Below are 22,116 nucleotides of genomic sequence, written 5' to 3' on the forward strand. Positions count from 1 at the left end.
CTACGTCATGCCTTCTGTTGGCCTTATCAGAATCAGGCTGTTTATGTCTTAATCTTTCCCTCCTTAATCAGAAGCATTTTGAAGGCTTTGATGTCCTATTTATCCTTGTCTTCTCTGCAAAATCTAGAACCCCATCATGCATATATTGGATATTAACTAAATATTTGTTGAAGCTGTTTCCCCTCTTGCCACCTCTTTACCCACCATCAATGGTCTTGTCTTTATGCCTTTGAATTGAATGTCTTTTTCCCACTCTCACTTTTGCTCTCTTGCTCTGGACTTTTCTTGATGATTTATAGCTGAATTCCTGCCCCAGTTACCTCATCTGAGCTTGTTCAGATGCCTGTTCTTGGCAGTCTTGCCCTCTCCTTCTAAGCTTTGGGAAGCCAGCAAATCCCACAGGTACAATTTAGAGCTCAGGGAACTTTTCCAACCTTTGCCTTTTTCATTCCATTCCCTCTTCCCGAGTTTGGTTTGAGGTTCCTAGTTTCTAACTCGTTTCCATGTGCTTGAGTTTGGCCTCTGGATCATTCCATCATGTCATGACCCTCACAGGGCAGCTCTTGGCTTTGTTTTTTGTTCTCATTCTGCCAAGGAACTGACTCTTGGCTCTACTTTCCCTGTATTTTTTCAGCCCAAATGCAAGTCACCGTCCAACATATTATTGCACATCCTAGTAGGGACCCAGAGGTCTGCTGTTCTCCTTGTAGGAAAGGGAATTATGGCCCCTATGAAATTAACAAGTCAGAGTCTTATTGCTGCTACTGCTACTGCTAAGTCGCTTCATCGTGTCCGACTCTGTGCGACCCCATAGACGGCAGCCCACCAGGCTCCCCCGTCCCTGGGGTTCTCCAGGCAAGAACACTGGAGTGGGTTGCCATTTCCTTCTCCAATGCATGAAAGTGAAAAGTGAGAGTGAAGTTGCTCAGTCGTGTCCGACTCTTAGTGACCCCATGGACTGCAGCCCACCAGGCTCCTCCGTCCATGGGATTTTCCAGGCAAGAGTACTGGAGTGGGGTGCCATTGCCTTCTCCTAGAGAGTCTTATATCAGCACCCAAAACTCTGTGTAATCTGCCCTCACCCTCTCTAGGCAAGCTTCTTTGCCCTCTCCCATCAAGTAGCCCCTCCTATTGGGTGGCTCTTCTTGGTGACTGTTGAGGACCTCGGGCTCCTGCCCCCTTGGGGAATTTGCTTGTGCTGGGATGGCCCGTTATCTAAAACAGCCTCCTTTTTACTCTCATTTTCCATCACAATCCATTTGGAACCCAATTCAAGACCTATTCTCTCAACGATTTTATTGTCCCACAATTCAGGCCATCTGATTTTTCCCCATCCTCACCCACACAGTGCATTTATGGTTTTGGCCTTGACTGAATTGTTATCTTACAGTTGTTCCAGAAATGGAGATCTCATCTTACCATCTAGCTGATAGAGTCTCCTGGGGGTGGGAGTGGGGAGGAAATGCCATAGTTTTCTCTTTTGCTCACTGTACCTCCTTCAGGAAATATTGTGTATACATATGCACGTGGGTATGCACACACATACATATTGGTATGTACCAGGCTGTCCATGATTTATTTAACTTAATCTACACAAGTAGGGTTGCCAGGTAAAATGCAGAATGAAAATTCTGAGTCCTGTAACATACTAAAGAATTAACCTAAACTTTATTTATTGTTTATCTGATGTTCAAATTTAACTGAGCAGCTCATATTTTAATTTGCAATATGTAGCAACCTTTCACACAAAGCATTCATTTCATTTGTTATTTTAGGAATGAGGAAACTAAGTGTCTGTGACATTTAGTCACTTGCTCAGAGCTAGATATCAGATGAAATCTTTGTCTGGAAAGGTTTTCTAAGCTTAGTAACTGTGAAATAATGTGATGGCACACAGAATGACTTGACACCCTTCAAGATTACTTCAATCCACTTTGTCTTAAAGGAGTAAATCATATAAACTTCAGCTCATCTTCAGATCTTCTGTTGTGAAGATAAAGTCCTATTCAATAGTTTCAAAATGCATTTCTCTAAATATTATCTTAACATGGAATTGGACCTCTTCTGAGCATGGAAGCAAACACCTAGATGTAAAACTTAGCCACAGTAGGTACCACAGAAAGCAGTGGAAGTGAAATATATTGTGCATGATAAAGCACCTATTAAATACTCCTTAACAATTTTCGTGTTTCACTTCATATACTTCCCTGTAAATATTGGTTTCCTTTATTAGGCTGTGATTATGGTGAATCACATTAGCACTTTGCAGAATATTTTTTTAAATCACCCATCTCCTACAATTATGTTAAATTAAATTTAATTCAGGCTCTCTTGTCTAAAAGAAAATATCTTTGCATTTAGCAAATCTATTTAACATTACACAGACCTTTCCTATTAAGGGAGGCGTCTTGGAATATTCCCCTTGAATAGAGACACTCTTTTCTCTATTAATGAAGAAAAACATGGGAAAAGTTTAGGAAGCTTCACCAGATAGCCTTCCCCTTCTTTTGTATTTTCCTCCTTTCTGTTGAGTGAAGTCAGGGGTTTGGTGGAAAGCTTTGCTCTGGGTTGGTCTCTGGAAATCACACCTAGAGGAAAATGGAAATTGGTAACCTCTTAAACTAATATACTAATATATTAGCTCAGATATGACCAACCTAGGATAAAGTTCATCTGACATATAGTCTGCCTTTAGGATCCTCAACAAAACTAAAGAGTATAAATAATATGTCTTTTTGGTCTTCTTGCTTCACATTCTGTGTCATTCTCCTTTCTCTGCCCCTCTTTTTTTTAATTGGGGTATTCAGTTCAGTTCAGTTCAGTTCAGTTCTGCCACTTAGTCGTGTCCAACTCCTTGTGACCCCATGGACTGCAGCACGCCAGTCTTCCCTGTCCATCATCAACTCCCAGAACTTACTCAAATTCATGTCCATTGATTTGGTGATACCATCCAACCATCTCATCCTCTGTTGTCCCCTTGTCCTCCTACTTTCAATCTTTCCCAGCATCAGGGTCTTTTCAAATGAGTCAGTTCTCCACATCAGGTGGCCAAAGTATTGGAGTTTCAGCTTCAACATCAGTCCTTCCAATGAATATTCAGGACTGATTTCCTTTAGGATGGACTGGTTGGATCTCCTTGCAGTCCAAGGGACTCTCAAGAGTCTTCTCCAACACCACAGTTCAAAAGCATCAATTCTTTGGCACTCGGCTTTCTTTATAGTCCAACTCTCACATCCATACATGACTACTGGAAAAACCTTAGCCTTGACTAGATGGACCTTTTGTCGTCAAAGTAATGTCTCTGCTTTTTAATATGTTGTCTATGTTGGTCATAGCTTTCTTTCCAAGGAGCAATCATCTTTTAATTTCATGGCTGCAGTTACCATCTGCAGTGATCTTGGAGCCCCAAGAAAATAAAACCTATCACTATTTCCACTGTTTCCCCAACTATTTGCCATGAAGTGATGGGACCGGATGCTTTTTTGAATGCAGAGTTTTAAGCCAGCTTTTTCACTCTCCTCTTTCACTTTCATCAAGAGGCTCTTTAGTTCTTTGCTTTCTGCCATAAGGGTGGTGCCATATGCGTATCTGAGGTTATTGATATTTCTCTCTGCAATCTTGATTCTAGCTTGTGCTTCATCCAGCCTGGCATTTCACATGATATACTTTGCATATAAGTTAAATAAGCAGGGTGATAATACACAGCCTTGACGTACTCCTTTCCCTATTTGGAACCAGTCTGTTGCTCCATGTCCGGTTCTTAACTGTTGCTTCTTGACTTGCATACAGATTTCTCAGGAGGCAGGTAAGGTGGTCTGGTATTTCCAACTCTTTAAGAATTTTCCACAGTTTGTTGTGATCTACACAAAGGCTTTGGCGTAATCAATAAAGCAGAAGTAGATGTTTTTCTGGTATTCTCTTGCTTTTTTGATCATCCAGTGAATGTTGGCAATTTGATCTCTGATTCCGCTGCCTTTTCTAAATCCAGCTTGAACATCTGGAAATTCACAGTTCACATACTGTTGAAGCCTGGCTTGGAGAATTTTGAGCATTGCTTTGCTAGTGTGTGAGATGAGTGCAATTGGTGTGTAGTTGTGTTATAACGTTATGTTAGCTTCTGCTGTACATACAACAGCTAGGACATGGAAGCAACCTACATGTCCATTTACAGATGAATGGATAAAGAAGATGAGATACATATATACAGTGGAATATTACTCAGCCATGGAAAGGAATGAAATTTGGTCATTTGTAGAGACGTGGTTGGAGCTAGACTCTGCCCCTCTTTTTGTCAACAGTTTATTTGTTGATGATCCTTGGTCTGGAAAGTTATCTGACTTACCCAGTCCCATCTCTAAAGCTCCAAAAAGACCTTCTGTACTCTTTGACCTCAGGCCACAACCCCACTGTCATTGTTATCAGCTCTCTCTGAAGTTGATGTTCTGCTTAATTTTGCCTGACATTTTGATTTTAGGCAGCTTCCAGGCAGCTCAGGAACTGAATAGTCTTCCTTCTTCCCTCTCTCCCTTCTGTTCTTCCTTCCTTCTTTCATTTTTAACTGGAAGGAATTTTAGCATTGATGTTGTCTGATGCTCTGTGCCTACAGAAAATGATTTCAAGCAGCATATTGAAAACCAGTAGACAGTAGATGAAGTATTTTAATTGAGTCATCAAGGTTAGAGGGAATTCTTATGGATATTGCAAAATGCAAGTTCTTGTGGCAAGCAAGGATCACCCTTAGATAGAAAAGGGTTTGAATTCCAGCTCTTCCTGTTGCTCTCTTGGTGATGACCTCAGACAAGGTTCAGAAACTGTCTGATCCTCCCTTTCCTTGTCTACAAAATTGTGATAAAATATAGCTGCCCCTCTGTATTTCTGAGAAGATTAAAGGACACTGTATGCCTTGGCTAGTTTTGAATAATCTCTGTAGACAATGGCTCTTACTGTCTTGATTGTTGTGTATGATGGTGGGGATCAGGTGTGCCCTTTTCCCAGCAGCCGCTTGCCCTTTGCTTCCTCAGCCTCCTCCCAGGGCACAGAGACTTCATTTTTCAAAAGGATTCAACATTAGTGATCATAGTGGTGGGCTCTGAATTCTGGAAAGACCTAATCTTTGTATTTTCAATCATTTAAAAAAATGATTTAACTGTGATTCATGGCGTTCATTGAAGTGATTTTTATGGTACAGAAAGCTCTTTTTTTTGTTGTTGTTGCCACTTGACATTTAGCTAAGCCTATTCCTGATGGCTATGCAGTACATTTGGGGGAGCTTTTTTGCCTTGTTGCTTATATGTGCATCTTAGTCTGTTCTCGCTGCTGTAACAAAATCTCATAGACTGGGTGACTTACAAGCAACAGTTATTTATTCCTCAAAGACTGGAGAACATAAATATGGAAAGTTCCAGACCATGGTGCCTGCAGTTGCAGGGTCTGGTGAGGGCCTGCTTCGTCATAGGTGACTGTCTTCACACTGTTGCTGCACATGGTGGAAAGGGCACGGGGACCCGCTCCTGGCCCTGCTTGTTAGGTCACTAATGCCGTTCATGACATCATGACCTAATCACTGACCAAAGGGCCCATCTCTGAACACCATCAGACTGAGGGTTAGGTTTCAACATATGGATTTGTGTGGACACAAACATTCAGTAAATAGCAGTTTCTGAACCCATTTATAGAGCCAAGGGTGAGAGCACAGGCTGAGTGAGTATTTCCATTTGTGGCCATGTTAATGCCATTAACTGGTGAAATAGCTATGTCCAGGAACATGGAATAGAGATGGAAATGGATCTTAGACAGGCTACTGACATGGTGAGGATGATAGTAAAAAGGCAAATATTACAAAAGAGTGGGAATGCATAGATTTTAATTTTTTGATAGTCTGTTATCCCTCCAGAGATGTGTGTGGTAATTATTTATAAATCAGAATATTTCACTTCATTTTCTAAACATGCAGAAGAACATTTTCAGTAGATTGAAAAATGACCAAAAAAAAGAAAAAAAAATACCTGATTGGAAAATTAGTCATTATCTCAGCTGGAGGGCAGTATTTTACCTTGAGCTGTGTTTTGAATAGCCTGTGGAATGTACTTAGATTATTTGAGCTAGAGATTTAGAATTTAAAATGATACTGCTTTGTATTCATGTAGAGGCCTTCATTTTAGAAATTTTCACTGCTGAATAAATACCTTATCTATCATCCTGTGGGAAGAAAAATGATGAAAATGATAACAGCAGTCATTGACAATGAAGTTATTGGGACCATAATTAATATTTGCACGTCTTCGACAATCAAGATAACCCAGTCTCTGATCTTAGGATGTGCCCATTCTGTAGAAATGAGGGACTGGGGAATATGAAAGAGTTAGGACCGGATATGATTATGAGTTTTGTTTTCATTGTTTTAAATTCTGGTGACTGTAAATTTAATTTTGCATTGTCTTTCTGTAGTTTCCACAATCAGCATACTTTCCAGGACATCTTAAGGTAGAAAACTTGGCTGAATGCATTAAAAGAATTGCCTCATGTTCAGGAGAGAAATTATGCACTTCTATAGATAAGTAATAAAATAGTTAGCATTCAGTTATTCTTACAAAGTTCCAAGTGCTTTTCTATATGCTTTTAATATGTGAACATATTAGTCCTATATGATAGGCACATGATTTCTGTCCTAACCTTGGGGAAACAAGGCTCAAAATGGTAAAGCAAATTTCCTGAATTTTCACAACTACTAAGTAGCAGATTCAAGATTCCAACCCAAGTTTGCTTCCAGAGCCCAGAATCATACTGATTATCTCTGCCACCTCTTGTCTTGTCCTCCTTTTTCTAATTTTCCTTTTTTTTTGTCCCTGAAATGTACCATACCTACTACTATCAAAAACTTTTTTTCTCCTTTCCTTTCTTTCTCCTTTCCTTTCCCTCCTTCCTTTTTTCCTTCTTCTTCTACCTCCTTTCTACTTCAGAATGAAGGTGGGGGAAAAAGGCCAAGTGAAGGGGGTGGCTGGTTAGAGTTGGCCCCACTGAGGTCAGAGACGGAGAGAGGAAAGTGCTGAGACCAATGGCTGGTTGTGTCAGTAGATGAGACTGGTGACGTATTGGCTAGTGAGCAAAGAAGCGGATAATGGAAGCCAGTTTTCTTACTGTCAGAGAAGAATGTTACAAATAGTAGAAGAAGAAGGCCAGAGTGACTCTTCGATGTTGGATTGGAATTAGAGGTATTGCTATAGTCAAGATATATAGGTAGCTGTAGAAATAAATATAGATGCAAGGACATGTGTGTGTATTTATATACAGATATTTCTTAGCTCTGTTCAGTAGGGACACCTCAGTATCAATAAGCACACCTGAGTCCAGCCTGCATCATCAGAAATGATAAGGTCATGAAGGTGAGGAGGGACTGAAGAGTGTCTTCCTGATTGAGGAAGACTAAAGAGTCATGACCATCAAGTGCCACATTTGGTCCTAGATTGGATCCTTTTCTGTAAAGGGAATTATTAGGACTACTAGTTAGATCTGAATAGTGTCTCTGAGTGAGGGATGTATGAAGGTGTATTATGCTTTACTTGTAGCTTTTCTGTAAATTTGAAATTATTTTGAAATAAAAATTAAAAGAAAGAAATAATAATATTGGCCAGGATCACAGTTGTCTTGTTACTTTCTGGTTCTTTTTGTCAGTAAATTTAAAGTTTGGAATTTAATCAAATCCCCAGAATCAAGGATTATTGAATTCTACTAATTGTGGATTAAACAAGAGTTTCTTTTAATTGCAAATAGTAAGTCTGCATAATGGTAATATTTTTATATGCTTTCTTTTCAGAATGTACTCTGATTCACTAAAATACCCTGCTTTTAAGAAATGGGCTGCATTTCAGCAACCTCTTTTCCTAAATTGCTTTTGTAAAAATCATGTTTCTGAATAATACTAACTGGAGAGTTTTTTAGAATATTGGTTCCAGGTAATTAAGAGAAAGATGTTCTCCTTGTCTTGGAATTATTTCAAATGTGAGAGGCATGGCAAAAATGAAATGTGCAAAGCTGTACAACTGATTTCCTGTTAGTATAAGTTTACCTGCAATCTCTGGGTAAGGAAGATCCCATGCAGAAGGAATGGCAACCCACTCCAGTATTCTCACCTGGCAATCCCATGGCAATCCCATGGACAGTGGAGCCAGCATGCTGCAGTCCATAAGTTTGCAAAAGAATTGACACGACTTAACAATTGAACAACAACAATAAGGATGAGAATATTTATAGCTGATGTGTTCTTCCTTTTACTTAATTTTCTTCCAGACATGAGAGGATATCAATGTGACATTTTTGAAGGATTTTTTATTTGATGTTCAAGTGGGCCTACTTTTATAATCCTCTTAAATTCAAAAGAATTCATTACATTATATTCAGGATCTTCAAGACAGGGACCTATATCTGTAGAAAATGAAGTGTTTTATTATACTAACTTGGTTATTATAATTTCATTTCAGCAGATCCCATGTACTGCCTTTTCTTTTGTCTCCAATATCCAGGATGGGACTGGTTTTAATTTTTTACTCTTATTAAAAAGATGCTTTGGTCATTATCTTTGTAAATCTGTTTCTATTTTCCCTTTAGAAAAATATTCCTAGAGGCAGACTTGCAAGTCAAAGAGATGAGATTTTTGAATTGTTGCCAAAATACTTGGAGGCACATGAACTAAAATGCCCCTCATCACTTTAACTGCTTAAGGTTTTTTTTAATAATTAAAAATGCTAAAGTATAGCATATTTAACTTAGCAAAATGAAACCTTGATCTTGAATATGGCATCATAATAGTGAGTCTACTGACTTAGACCACATCATGGTATAAGAACATAGATGCCTAGGGACCTTGGAGAAGGTGAAATTGCAAGCTCTGCCTAATGCCGAATCTCACCAAGGAAGAAATTTGTTCATTTTTTCTAATTGGTAGATTTGGAGCAAGGTTGGTCAGCAACATGAACAGCTCTCCATGTATTTAAAATCTGTTGTCAAGTCCTCACCACATCTCTGAGTCACTTAAAAACTTCTAGGACTTGAAGCAGTCAGTCTCCTACTTTGTTTTACCATCAAGAGGATGACCATACAAGGTGAAGGATTTTTTCCAATAGATTTGTGCTCAAGACTTAGAGAGCATACATGTTTTCAACAGTGGTGTCCCTCTTCTGCGGTTCACTTTGAATTCTCTTGTAGAGTAACAGTGTTTCTAGCAACGGCCTCTGCTACTCTTCCTTTTTGGTGTTGTTTGGCATCATGCACAGATATTTCATTTGTGTTTTGCAATAAGATGCTGTTCCAGGGCAAAGTTGGAATGTTTTCTTCTTCCAGTAACGTGCCAGTGTGGTACATCCATTAAATCCAGTTACACGTGTAACAGAATGTACTATTGTTATTGGCAGTGACCTCATTGATTAATTACAGGCTGACCCTCTTGACAACTTCCTACTGATTTTACTTCCTGAGTGATTAGTTCTAATGTTGCTTATACAGTTGGAGTAAAGGAGGCTTACAGTAATAGTCCTGCTTTGGAACATTCTCTGCTCTACTGACATTAATTAACAAAATACTCCACAGAGGAAAATGGATACTTATGCTGTCGCAGATGAAAAGAGTTAAGAGGCATGTTCCGGACCATTCAGCAAGTCACTGGTACTCACAGATCAGGTGAGAAAGAAGTCAACCATTATTTTGGTAGCTGTCAGCCAGATGAGTTTGGAGCAAAAGTAGACAAGGACCCACAGAAGAGCAAATAGTATTTGACACATTTCCCACAAAATAAGACAAGGGCCTGGCCCCCATTCTGACTCTGTGCATGCTAGTCGCTCAGTCATGTCTGACTCTTTGAGATCCCATGGACTGTAACCCAGCAGGCTCCTCTGTCCATGGGGATTCTCTATTCAAGAACACTGGAGTGGATTGCCATGTCCTTCTCAGGGGATCTTCCTGACCCAAGGATTGAACCCTAGTCTGTTCTGTCTCCTGCATTGGTGGGTGGGTTTTTTACCACTAGCACCACTTGGGAAGCCCCATTCTGACTCTAGGAAAGGCTAAATGCTAGGCAGGATGAAAATTAAGCTGTCATAAAGAAGAAACTTCTGAAGTGCAGTAGAATAATGAAGACAGTTTGCTTCCTTTTACTGTAACAGGAATGAGGTCCGTTCAGGTAGGTGTGGTGGGTCTGTTCCATGTGACCAGTCAAGGACTAGGAATTGTCCATCATACGACCCCACTATCTCCTTGGGTATTATCTTTCTGTCTATGGTTGAAGCTGAGTCCTAGGCACATCCATGTTTCAGCTCATAGGGAAAGGAAAGGAAGGAAGGACATATGGCTTGATCTCTTAGTTGGAGATGACCTAGGAGTTGCATTCCATTGGCCAGAACTCTCCATACCCAGCCGTGAAGGAGGACAAGGAATATATGTGGTTTCTAGCTGAGTGGCCATGCTTTCCCATTACTGCGAAAGGAGAGAACAGACAGTGGTGGGCGAGAGGCAGTCTCCACCACGAATGTATTTGCTGTAGCACTCCCCCTTTCACTAGTGAAAGTTTTGTCAAACAGCATGTAACTAGCACTTATGGGTGAAAGTCGCTCAGTTGTGTCCAACTCTTTGTGACTCCATGGACTATACAGTCCATGGAATTCTCCAGGCCAGAATACTGGATTGGGTCACCTTTCCCTTCTCCAGGGGATCTTCCTGACCCAGGGATTGAACCCAGGTTTCCTGCATTGCACACGGATTCTTTACCAGCTGAGCCACAAGGGAAGTCCAACAATACTTGAGTAGGTAGCCTATCCCTTCTCTAGGGGATCTTCCTGACCCAGGAATTGAACTGGGGTCTCCTGCATTGCAGGCAGATTCTTACACTTATGGGTACTCAATATATTTTCATTGAATGAGTTGATTCAGGTATGAATTCAGGTATGAAGAAGTATAGCAAGTTCTAATCCACAGATCCCAGTTCTGACACTCTCTACTCACACCCTCTTGGCACAATTTTCTCCTCCTTATTAAGTTGTGTTGCTTACTTAAGCTGAAACTTGCTCATGTGTTCAGCCAAGTGGATATATCATGCTGGCTTTATTTGAGTGAGCTTATCTTTTAGAATGACTTTGGATGGTCTCTCTCTCTCTCTCTGGCCAGGTAGACGACATTTCTTCCCCTCCAATCTCAATAACAAAGATGTGACACATCTAACTGAGCCCTAATTGAGGCTATTCATACTGTGAAGCTGCTGTCTCCTTCCATGTCAAGCCCCGTTTGTCATAAAAGTATGCTTAAATACAGGAAATCAATCTTGTACCGTCAGTAAGCCCGTGGAGCACCAGCCTGCTACTTCAGAGCAATACAAATAGGGGCCTAGTGTTCATGTTTATCCCGTTAAATTTCAGTGGAATTCTAAATTGGAACAAATTTCTCTCCATTTAGAAACTCACCTTTTCCTTCATTGTGTTCTTTTGGTATGATTTCAGTGATATTCTTAAGCAGATGCTCAGATTCAAGATATTCAGATTCAAGTATATGATTCAAGTGCTTCGTACACAGAGGCTGACACATAAGAGATTTTTTTAGTCCAGGGAACTTACTCATGGGTGATATAATCAAAGTTTCAACAATATACTGTAGGAGGTTAGGGAGTGACAGATTAATACAAAATGAGGAGGTGTGGCAGAGGCTTCTTGGGAGAAGGAAGATTTAAACTTGGCCTTTAAACCTTAGATAGGGACGTGTGGTAGGAAGGCTTTTCCAGGCGGAGGAGGAGCTGAGCTAGGAGATGGAAAGTTCAGTCACAGAGGGCACTAGAGTATTTGGAAGGAAGGCGGAGTGGTGAGGGGGAAAAACCACGTGCATAGGTAGAGAAATCAGACTGTAGATGGATAAGCAACTGAGAAGCTGTGTGACAGAAGGAGGCCAGGCTCACAGGATACAATTTCTTATCATGAAACCAAACTCAGATTTTAACTAGTTATCACTACTTCTGTTCTCTCCTAAAAATAGCCGACTCTATACAAAAAGTTTGAAGAAAGAGTGCTCGAAAACTAACATTTATTTATAAATAAAAACAGTCCTCTGTTTTACAGTAGTTGTCTCATTTGATCGGGTACAAAAGCTTCAGAAGCACTTGCTTATTGAGCAACCACTGTCATCGATTATCAGCATTCACCGTATGTGCTGGTCTAGTGTGCTGCTGCTGCTGCTAAGTCGCTTCAGTGGTGTCCAACTCAGTGCGACCCCATAGACGGCAGCCCACCAGTCTCCTCTGTCCATGGGGTTCTCCAGGCAAGAACACTGGAGTAAATTGCCATTTCCTTCTCTGCTAGCATGCTGATGTACAGGTAAAAAACAAAGGAGATGTTTATTGTCTTTATCTTACATCCCTTCTTTTCTTTCATGTTTTACTAACAATCCCTCTATAATGTAATATGGTCAGAGGAGCTAGGATTTTGACACAGAGGCTAAACTGTGCCTAAAGCAGTCTTGTTACAAGACTGGTAACCAGTCTTGACTTGGTTACAAGACTTGTAAGCAGTCTTGGTTATAAGACTGGCTCCTTCCCAATTTCTTTCCTTAAATCAGTCCAGCACAACCCATTTCTACTGCTGGAATTATCATTCAACCATAAACCCAAGGAGACTCACCTCTATGTGTCTTTAAATCAGATACGAAAGAAGGAAAGCTAAGGGCCTGGATGTTTTCAAATTCAAGCCCCTTTGAAAGAATTCTATTACCAAGCCAAATGTAAATTCACCTGCCCTAGGAACAAAACAAAAAAACCCACTTAAAGTACTTAGGATGGCCTTCTGGCTTTGAAATATGGCTTTGGTGACCTCATATCCTCTAAGGCTGAAGTTTAATGTTTTAATACCCCTCATCTCTGCAGTACATGCCAAAATAGCTATGGCTCTTAATGGACCCTGTGCCTCCCACAGCTGGTTTCTGCATTGGGTGTATCCACAGTGTAGGCCTCATATGGAAGGAGCCCTATAAGAGAGCCACATTCTGGGAGAGGATTTTGGAAGGATTCTGGAATACTGTGGAATGTATTCATCTATTTCTGTCAGTTGCAAGAATGCACTCACTTAATGTAAACAACCACATCACCACAACAGAAGCATAGCAGCTAGGACTTTACTGTGTTAATTATATTTCTCTCGGACTTCCCTGGCAGTCCAGTTGTTAAGACTTTGCCTTCTAAGGCAGGTAAGCTGTTAGTTCAATCCTTGCTCTGGGAGATAAGATCCCACATGCATCGCAGCCAAAATCCAAAACATTAAAAAACAGAAGCAATATTGTAGTAAATTCAATAAAGACTTTTTTAAAATGGTTAATATGAAAAATTGCATCCCTCTTAATTATCTTATTTCATGTAGAACGTTATTGTCTTCTAAAGAGTTTTGTTTTTTTAATGTCTAACACAGTATCTCTAATGCAGAGACTGCTAGGCATACCAAGTCAATTTTTGCTAAACTATAAGCGTATCAGTTGTTTTACAAGCTCATGACAGGAACTTAAAATATTTTTGCTTCTAAAAAGGCATAGAATTTTATCAATTTAGCTGCAGGCAGAATAGCAAGCATCCAGCTTCTGACAGATGAATTGTTACAAAGGAAAATAAGCCTTTTCTGTCAGTTTCTTTGGACCTATATCTTGTTTCCGCAGTAGTTAAACTGAGAGAATGCACTATTTGGTCATTTATTCAGTATTTCTTCTAAGGCTTTGGGGATGCAGAATAAATAAGACCACAGCCCCTGCCTTCACATCCTTCTTAGTCTTGTGATCAAGAAATATGTGTCATTTTAAAACTTATCTAGACACTACTTCCGGAGAAGTCAATGGCACCACACTCCAGTACTCTTGCCTGGAAAATCCAATGGACAGAGGAGCCTGATAGGCTGCAGTCCATGGGGTCAGGAAGAGTCGGACACGACTGAGCGACTTCACTTTCACTTTTCACTTTCATGCATTGGAGAAGGAAATGGCAACCCACTCCAGTGTTCTTGCCTGGAGAATCCTAGGGACGGCGGAGCCTGGTGGGCTGTCCTCTATGGGGTCGCACAGAGTCGGACACAACTGAAGCGACTTAGCAGCAGCAGCAGCAGCAGCAGACACTACTTCTTTTATAGACCATAATATTGCCCAACAATAGATCAAGAATCTTCTAAATCTTCTAATTATTTTTTTAAAATAGTATGAACCGTTTTTTGGTACTGATTAAGGCAAACTATGTTTAAAAGATTTATTACATATATGGAACAATTGGACTGCTGATGGGTATTTGATGATATTAAAGAATTATCTCTCTTCAGTTGTTGTGGATATGTTTTTTGTTTCTGTGGACGTATTTTTTAACTGTGACAAAACACAAAACATAAATGTTACCATCCTAACATTTTTTAGTGTATGTTTCAGCAGCCTTAAGTACATTCCTATTGTTTGGCAATCAATCTCCAGAACTCTTTTCATCTTGAAAATTTGAAACACAGCACTCATTAAGCAACTCTCCATTCCTCTCCCCAGTGGCTCTTGGCAACCACTATTCCCCTTTCTGTCTCTGTGAATTTGACTACTCTAGGTGCCTCATAGAAGTGAAATTACCGTACTGTTTATCTCTGTGACTGGCTTATTTTGCACAGCATAATGTCCTCAGAATCTATCTATGTTGTAACATGTGTCAGAATTCCCTTCCTTTTTAAGGCTCAATAATATTCCTTTGTAGGTGCTCAGTCATGTTCAGCTCTTTGTGACCCCATGGACTGTAACCTCTATCCAAGGCATTCTGCAGGCAAGAATACTGGAGTGGGTAGTCATTCCCTTCTCCAGTGGATCTTCCCAACCCTGGAATTGAACCTGGGTCTCCTGAGTTACAGGCAGATTCTTCACCATCTGAGCCACCAGGGAAGTCCAAGGGTGAGAGGCATCCCTGGCTGGGCTACAGAGGAAAATGTATACATCACATTTTGTTTATCCATTTGTCTGTGGATAGACACCTGGGCTGCTTTCATCTTTTGGCTGTTGTGAATGATACTTCTATGAGCACAGGTGTGCAAATAGCTCTTTAAGGACTATTTTCAATTATTTTAGGTATATATCCAGAAGTGGGACTTCTGGAGCAGATAGTGATTTTATTTTCAATTTTTTGAGGACCACCTTCCTGTTTTTATATCAGTTTCACCACTTACATTCCCACTAATAGTACTGCAAGGAGATCTAACCAGTCCATCCCAAAGGAAATCAGTCCTGAATATTCATTGGAAGGACTGATGCTGAAGCTGAAACTCCAATACTTTGGCCACCTGATGCAAAGAGCCAACTCATTAGAAAAGACCCTGATGCTGGGAAACATTGAAGATGTGAGGAGAAGGGGGTGACAGAGAATGAGATGGTTGGATGGCATCACCTACTCAATGGACATGTGTTTGAGCAAACTCTGGGAGATGGTGAAAGACAAGGAAACCAGGCATGCTGCAGTCCATGGGGTCGCAAAGAACTGCACACGACTGAGCGACTGAACAACAACAACAGTATATAAGAGTTTCAGTTTCTCCACATCCTCACCAACAGTTGTTATTTTTCTATTTTTTTTTTTCCTAGTAGCCATCCTCATGGGTGTGAAGTGGTCTACTTTGGTTTTAATTTGCCATTTATCAAATGTTTATGGAGCACTTGCTGGCTAAAGACCCTGGGCTGGGTTGTACTGAGCTGTACGAGTATTTCTCTTGTAGTTAGTTGGCTGATCCAAAGTTGCCTGGTGACCTCAGCTTACAATCAGGTGCATTCTGTTCCCTCCACATTCTAGAAGGGTGACTATGCCAGGTTAAGGGTCTGCAACCCATACCCTGTTGCACGATGCAGCACCTTGTCTCACGACCTCATATGAAAGGAACCTTACGATTATGAGCAGATTGTATATTACATGTATTTACTAATGTCTTACTGGAACACATACCATTATAATATAGTATTTGATTCCCAAGCTAGGTCAGGAAAGCCTATTGTGCAAGAAGTAGCAACTTGGTATGATAATTTTTATTATAAAGCTTTATCTCAGGTTGTGACTTCAGAGACACACCCTGAACAAAACTAGGAGGAACAGGGACCCCTTCACCCTGTGTCCCTTTCACCCACTGATAAGCAGTGGTGTGTGTCACAGTGAGGGCTCAGCACTAGAAGCAGAAAGAATAAGAGGCAGGATTCAGGGAGCTGGGGATGGTGGGCACTGCAAGGACTTTGGATCCCAGTTATTTAGCTTGCACATCTGTGTAAGGGAATATGAGAATGACTGAATAATCTTGCTCAGTCCTTAGGTGTTTAGAACCATGAAAACAAGACCATTTGTCACTTCTGTGTACCAGTTGCCCTCGAACCTTCATCAGCCTTCACTAAGTCAGTAGGCCACGCTTGTATGGAACTCATCCTTTAAATGCCTAGTGGGTCAGGCCCTCTGCTGGGCATGGGAATATAGTGTGGTGAAAAAGGTAACTGAGCTTATGGTGGACACTTAGGGTCAGTTGGTATTTATGGATTATTCATAAGGCAGGGGCTCTTAGTTGAAAGATTGCCTATACATTTTGCAATGATACCCCAGATTGCTTTACCATAAAACCCAGCCCCCTTTCCCCACCCTTGATGTTTGCTGCCAGAATCCACAGCATGCTTAAGAACACTTTCTATTTTGGTAATGCTTCTGAAAATGTGTGAGGTGGATTGCTTGCAGGGGAAAAATATATTATATATAGTCAGCTTCACTTAAGATATAGTGTTAGAAAAAGCATACATCTTAAAGCACTCATTCAGATATATAGTATTTTTTTGGAGCTAGAAATAAGAATCATCTCGATGCCCATGTGTACTCTACATAAACCATGTGAGCTCTTTAATTTCACCCCCCTCTTTTCCTTGGTAAGATGAATGCTGCTTTTTGGCAGGAAGGATGGGACTTGTCAGGGATGTGAACCTCGTGGTTGAATCTGTTTCAACAGCATGTGAGTTCAGGTGAGGGTCGTGGGTGCAGAGTGACTGGGGAAGCAAGTATTGAGGGGCCCACATCCCCACAGGCTCCTCTGGGCACTTCCCTTCCCCAGCCTGTGTGTCCTCTTTGGCTTCACCTTCGATTGCATTTCTGAGAAGCTCGAATCTGTTGAATTGAGTACAAGGATGTGGGCAGCAGAACAAAAAGTGTTTTATTTATTTCCTGACAGGCTTTTAACAGGCTGTGGTTATAATGGAAGAGAAATGCATTCTGTTCACAACACAAATTGCTTTTCTCCGCGAACATTATGGTGGTACTTCCTGGCGCAGGAGTTCCATGGTTGTTGAATTTGGTCTGTCTTTTGTTGGTTTGTGAGCTAAGAAAGAAAAGAACAAGAGCTTTGTAACCCTAATAACGAAGTAATAATTAAGTCCTTTATAAAGGCAAGCTTATTCCCACATCTTATTCCAAGGTACAAGACATACTTTCTCATTAGGAAGCATTGTAAGTACTCAATGGTAGTGTATCGGGCGTTAGATGGCATAAATAAATATGACCTCATTCATGTGGAGCTTCACCCCTGAGACTGACACCTCGTGTGCTCACAGGCACTATCTTGAATGCCGTTAAGTGTTGTACAGTAACGATGCTGGGCAGACTCCGAGACCAGCTTCCCATCCCGCAACTGGCATGTTTTCATGCTTGACCTCCAGGTTCTTGGGATCTGCAGGGGTAACTGACTGTTTGTCTGTGTGGTCCAGAAAAGACTGGGGGCGGGGGACATTGGATGCTGGAGAGAGAGCTCGGCGGTGTGTGAAGCCCCATGAGAGTGAGGTTTCCGAGGTCACCCTTGTCAATACACAAGCCCCACAGGGTAACCATTCTTTTAGTAAGAAACATACTACATTTTAACATTTGCTGTCATTTAGTTGTTTAGGTCGTGTCTGACTCTGCAATCTCATGGAATATAGCCCACCAAACTCCTCTGTCCATGGGCTTTCCCAGGCAAGAACACTGGAGTGGGGTGGCATGCCCTTCTCCAGGGGATCTTCCCCACGCAGGGATCGAACCTGCATTTCTTGCATTGCAGGTGGATTCTTTACCACTGAGCCAGCTTGGAAGCCACATTTTAACATATATTCTTAAAAAAAAAAAATCCTGGGGAAAGCCTCACCTTCTCAGGCCAGTACACAGCTGGTGAGGCCTCCCCACTGTGGAACCCAGCGCCACCACCTTCTCCCCCTACCCACCCACCCCTTGTACCCTCCAAATCTTACTTTCTAAGATACACTAGCAGTGGCAGCTCTAGAATTTCCGTATGGGACAGGGTGGGGGTCAGTCAGAATGATGGGGACTTCAAGAACTTGCCTTGGACCACATTTGCAGAATCAACACAATCTTTTGTTCAGATTGCATGTATATTCCAGTCTATCCCTGAGACTGACGGTGGTTTCGGACACCACGCTTTGGTGACATGCTCTTCTGAATTGAGTGGCCTGCGGATCCCGTGTTCCAGTGTATGATGGCATCTGATGACAGACATAACCATCTTGCTATTGACCCTCATACACACCATGCAGGGGAGTGAGCCATGGGCACAATGAGATTGGGCTTCCTCCTCTATTCTCTTGAGTCAAATACTTGTTCCTTCATATCCAATTGCCAGAACAACAAACTTGCTTTCCTCCCAACTTCCTAGTGACCCTGATTGTCAAAATGTTTTGACTAAACAGCCTACATTGGGCTTTAATGCTGTCAGACGTCCCTCCTGTCTTAGTACCATCAGTTGCTGGGGCCCTGTCAGCCCAATAAGGCCACAGGAGTTCTCATGAGCTTGACTGTAGTCACTGGGTAGTTCTCTCGCACTGTTCCCACCCTGTAGAACTAAGATTTTGTGATTTTCTTTCCCCACATTCCTCCTCTTTATCACTTGAAGACCAACCTTCACATATGTGTGGATTTTGTACCCTTCCCTTTTTAGTTTAACTCTTTTCTTTTCCCTGTCCCTGTTCCTTACTTCACTCTGTCCTTTTCATCACCTCCAACATGTCTCCCTCAATATTCTTTCTCATTACACCTATCTCATCGCAGCCTCTGGGATGTGCTAATGCTTTACAGAGTGTTTTCATAAGTTAGCCTGATTGCTAAGAACTAGTCTGATGTCACATTTAACTGTGTCATTTATGGACAGATGATCTGGTTAGAAATGATTCTTTGGAGGTCTTCCCTTCAGTTCAGCTCATGTCTGACTCTTTGCAACCCTTCGGACTGCAGCACACCAGCCTTCCCTGTACTTCACCAACTCCCAGATTTTGCTCAAACTCATGTCCATTGAGTCGGTGATGCCATCCAACCATCTCATCCTCTGTCGCCCCCTTCTCCTCCCGCCTTCAATTTTTCCCAGCATCAGGGTCTTTTCAAATGAGTCAGTTCTCCACATCAGGTGGCCAAAGTATTGGAGTTTCAGCTTCAGCATCAGTCCTTCCAATGAATATTCAGTACTGATTTTCTTTAGGATGGACTGGTTGGATCTCCTTGCAGTCCAAGGGATTCTCAAGAGTCTTCTCCAACACCACGGTTCAAAAGCATCAATTCTTCAGTGCTCAGCTTTCTTTATAGTCCAACTCTCACATCCATACATGACTACTGGAAAAACCCAGGGACTAGTTGGACCTTTGTTGGCAAAGTAATGTCTCAGCATTTTAATATGCTGTCTAGGTTGGTCATAACTTTTCTTCCAAGGAGCAAGTGTCTTTTAATTTCATGGCTGCAGTCACCATTTGCAGTGATTTTGGAGCCCAAGAAAATAAAGTCTGTCACTGCTTCCATTGTTTCCCCATCTATTTGCCATGAAGTGATGGGACCAGATGCCACGATCTTAGTTTTCTGAATGTTGAGTTTTAAGCCAACTTTTTCACTCTCCTCTTTCACTTTCATCAAGAGGCTCTTTAGTTCTTCTTAGCTTTCAGCCATAAGGGTGATGTCATCTGCATATCTGAGGTTATTGATATTTCTCCCGGCAATCTTGATTCCAGCTTGTGTTTCTTCCAGCCTAGCGTTTCTCATGATGTACTCCGCATATAAGTTAAATAAGCAGGGTGACAATATACAGCCTTGACGTACTCCTTTTCCTATTTGGAACCAGTCTGTTGTTCCATGTTCAGTTCCAACTTTACTTCTTGTCCTGCATACAGATTTCTCTGGAGGCAGGTCATGTGGTCTGATATTCCCATCTCTTTAAGCTATAGCTTAACTGTAGCTTTAGACTGTGATTCATCAAATCTTTTCAGTGTAAATGAATGCATCCTCTTTTCTGGCTAACATTTTATTGAGTACCTACAAGTGACAGACGATTTATAGGATATAATTATTCTCATTTTATAGTTAAAGAAATTGAGACTCAGAGTTTAAGTCTTTTCCCAACATTCACATTGCTGATGAAAGGATGGAGCCATGATTTAAACTCTGGTCTCTGTGGCTTTAGCCAAGCCCTACTATTTGCATTATGGAGACTCCTTCATGGATTGAAAGTCCTTGGTTAGGGAAGCCCCTCTGATCATTTCTCAAGCAATTCTTCCTTAGCTGCATATTTGCCTGGACAATAGGATTAATTCTAAGAAATGTAGGCTTTTATTCTGAAGTAGGTCTTGTTATATAATATTGATAACAGGGTACAAAACTAAATGACCCAGGGATCCCAGGCTAGTAACAACTTTAAAACTAAGTTCAACATGTCAGACTGATATGGATCAAAGGGAGAAAAGCCTTTGAGAAAATGCTTGAAATATGGAAATAAAAAATGCGTAAGTAACTCATGGGAATGCAAATGGCCTCATTTATTTGAAAGACTTGTATTTTATTTGGAGTTTCCTAAGAGGATAGTCTCCACAGAATAGCTTTCTTAGAAGGTCATAGTTGGAAAACAATTTTGAAATCCATATTGAAGACTGATGGGAGGGGGGGAACATGTCAACTTGTGTAAAGTTGAGGTACACTTTCCTTTTTTAAATGGGCTTCTTAGGCTTGAGGAAAACACATTTTTGTGCTACATAGGTGTTTACATAGAAATCATCTGTTTAATCTTATACATAGCACTTACTTTTGTATGTCATGTAAAGTTTTCACAGGGGTTTGCAGGCATCATTTGAACTTCACACAGATCTGTGAGGGAGAGAATGTGGATTATTCCCATTTTATAGATGAGAAAACTGAAGCCCAGAAAGTTTATGTGATGTATAAGACATCCAACTAGAAAGTGGTGGGACCAAGTCTATTTGAAACCTGGCTTCTTCTGATTGCTAATCTCAGTCAGGCCTCACTCTCTGTTCCTCTGTTATTCTTCTGCATGATGATGATGGGGATCTGATGGGGATGATTATTGTGTTGGTGGTGGTAGTGACAGAAAAGGCCTGATAGAATTGTTCTTATTATGAAGTGAAAGTGAAAGTCACTCAGTTGTGTCCGACTCTTTGTAACCCTATGGAATATACAGTCCATGTAATTCTCCAGGCCAGAATACTGGAGTGGGTAGCCTTTCCTTTTTCCAGGGGATCTTCCCAACCCAGGGATCGAACCCAGGTCTCCCGTATTGCAGGCGAATTCTTTACCAACTGAGCTATGAGGGAAGCCCCAATATGAAGTGAGGTACTGTGGTGTTGGAGAAGACTCTTGAGAGTCCCTTGGACTGCAAGGAGATCCAATCAATCCATCCTAAAGGAGATGAATCCTGGGTGTTCATTGGAAGGGCTGATGTTGAAGCTGAAACTCCAATACTTTGGCCACCTCATGCGAAGAGTTGACTCATTGGAAAAGACCCTAATGCTCGGTAGGATTGGGGGCAGGAGGAGAAGGGGACGACAGAGGATGAGATGGTTGGATGGCATCACTGACTCGATGGACATGGGTTTGGGTAGACTCCGGGAGTTGGTGATGGACAGAGAGGCCTGGCGTGCTGCAATTCATGGGGTCGCAAAGAGTCGGACACGACTGAGCGACTGAACTGACCTGAACTGAACTGAATGGTCTAAAAGCTCTCAGCACAGTTTCCCAGCACAAGAGAAATGACAGATGTCAGTTCCTCTGGAAATGGTTTTGCTTCCCAGCCCCATGCTCTTTCCTCCATGCCGTCCTGCCCCCGC

The 22,116-nt window shown here is 41.4% G+C and overlaps 1 protein-coding gene and 1 long non-coding RNA gene across 3 annotated transcripts in view; one reads left to right on the plus strand and one right to left on the minus strand.

The window, feature by feature from the left end:
- The window catches only part of FAT3 (FAT atypical cadherin 3), a 787,529-nt gene that overhangs the window by 397,378 nt on the left and 368,035 nt on the right, over positions 1–22,116 (plus strand). The gene's annotated exons all lie outside the window — the stretch shown is intronic.
- LOC145522338 (uncharacterized) overlaps positions 17,167–22,116 on the minus strand; it is a 38,170-nt gene continuing 33,220 nt past the window's right edge. For both annotated transcript variants that reach the window (XR_014065986.1, XR_014065987.1), the window contains exons 3-4: positions 21,078–21,139; positions 17,167–17,354 (exon numbers count right to left, since the gene is read on the minus strand). This is a non-coding gene — a long non-coding RNA (uncharacterized LOC145522338). The remainder of the gene's footprint in view (positions 17,355–21,077; positions 21,140–22,116) is intronic.

The sequence above is a fragment of the Giraffa tippelskirchi genome, chromosome 10 (assembly GCF_054371585.1).
Source record: "Giraffa tippelskirchi isolate mGirTip1 chromosome 10, T2T-mGirTip1v1.2.pri, whole genome shotgun sequence".
Taxonomy (NCBI): Eukaryota; Metazoa; Chordata; class Mammalia; order Artiodactyla; family Giraffidae; genus Giraffa; species Giraffa tippelskirchi.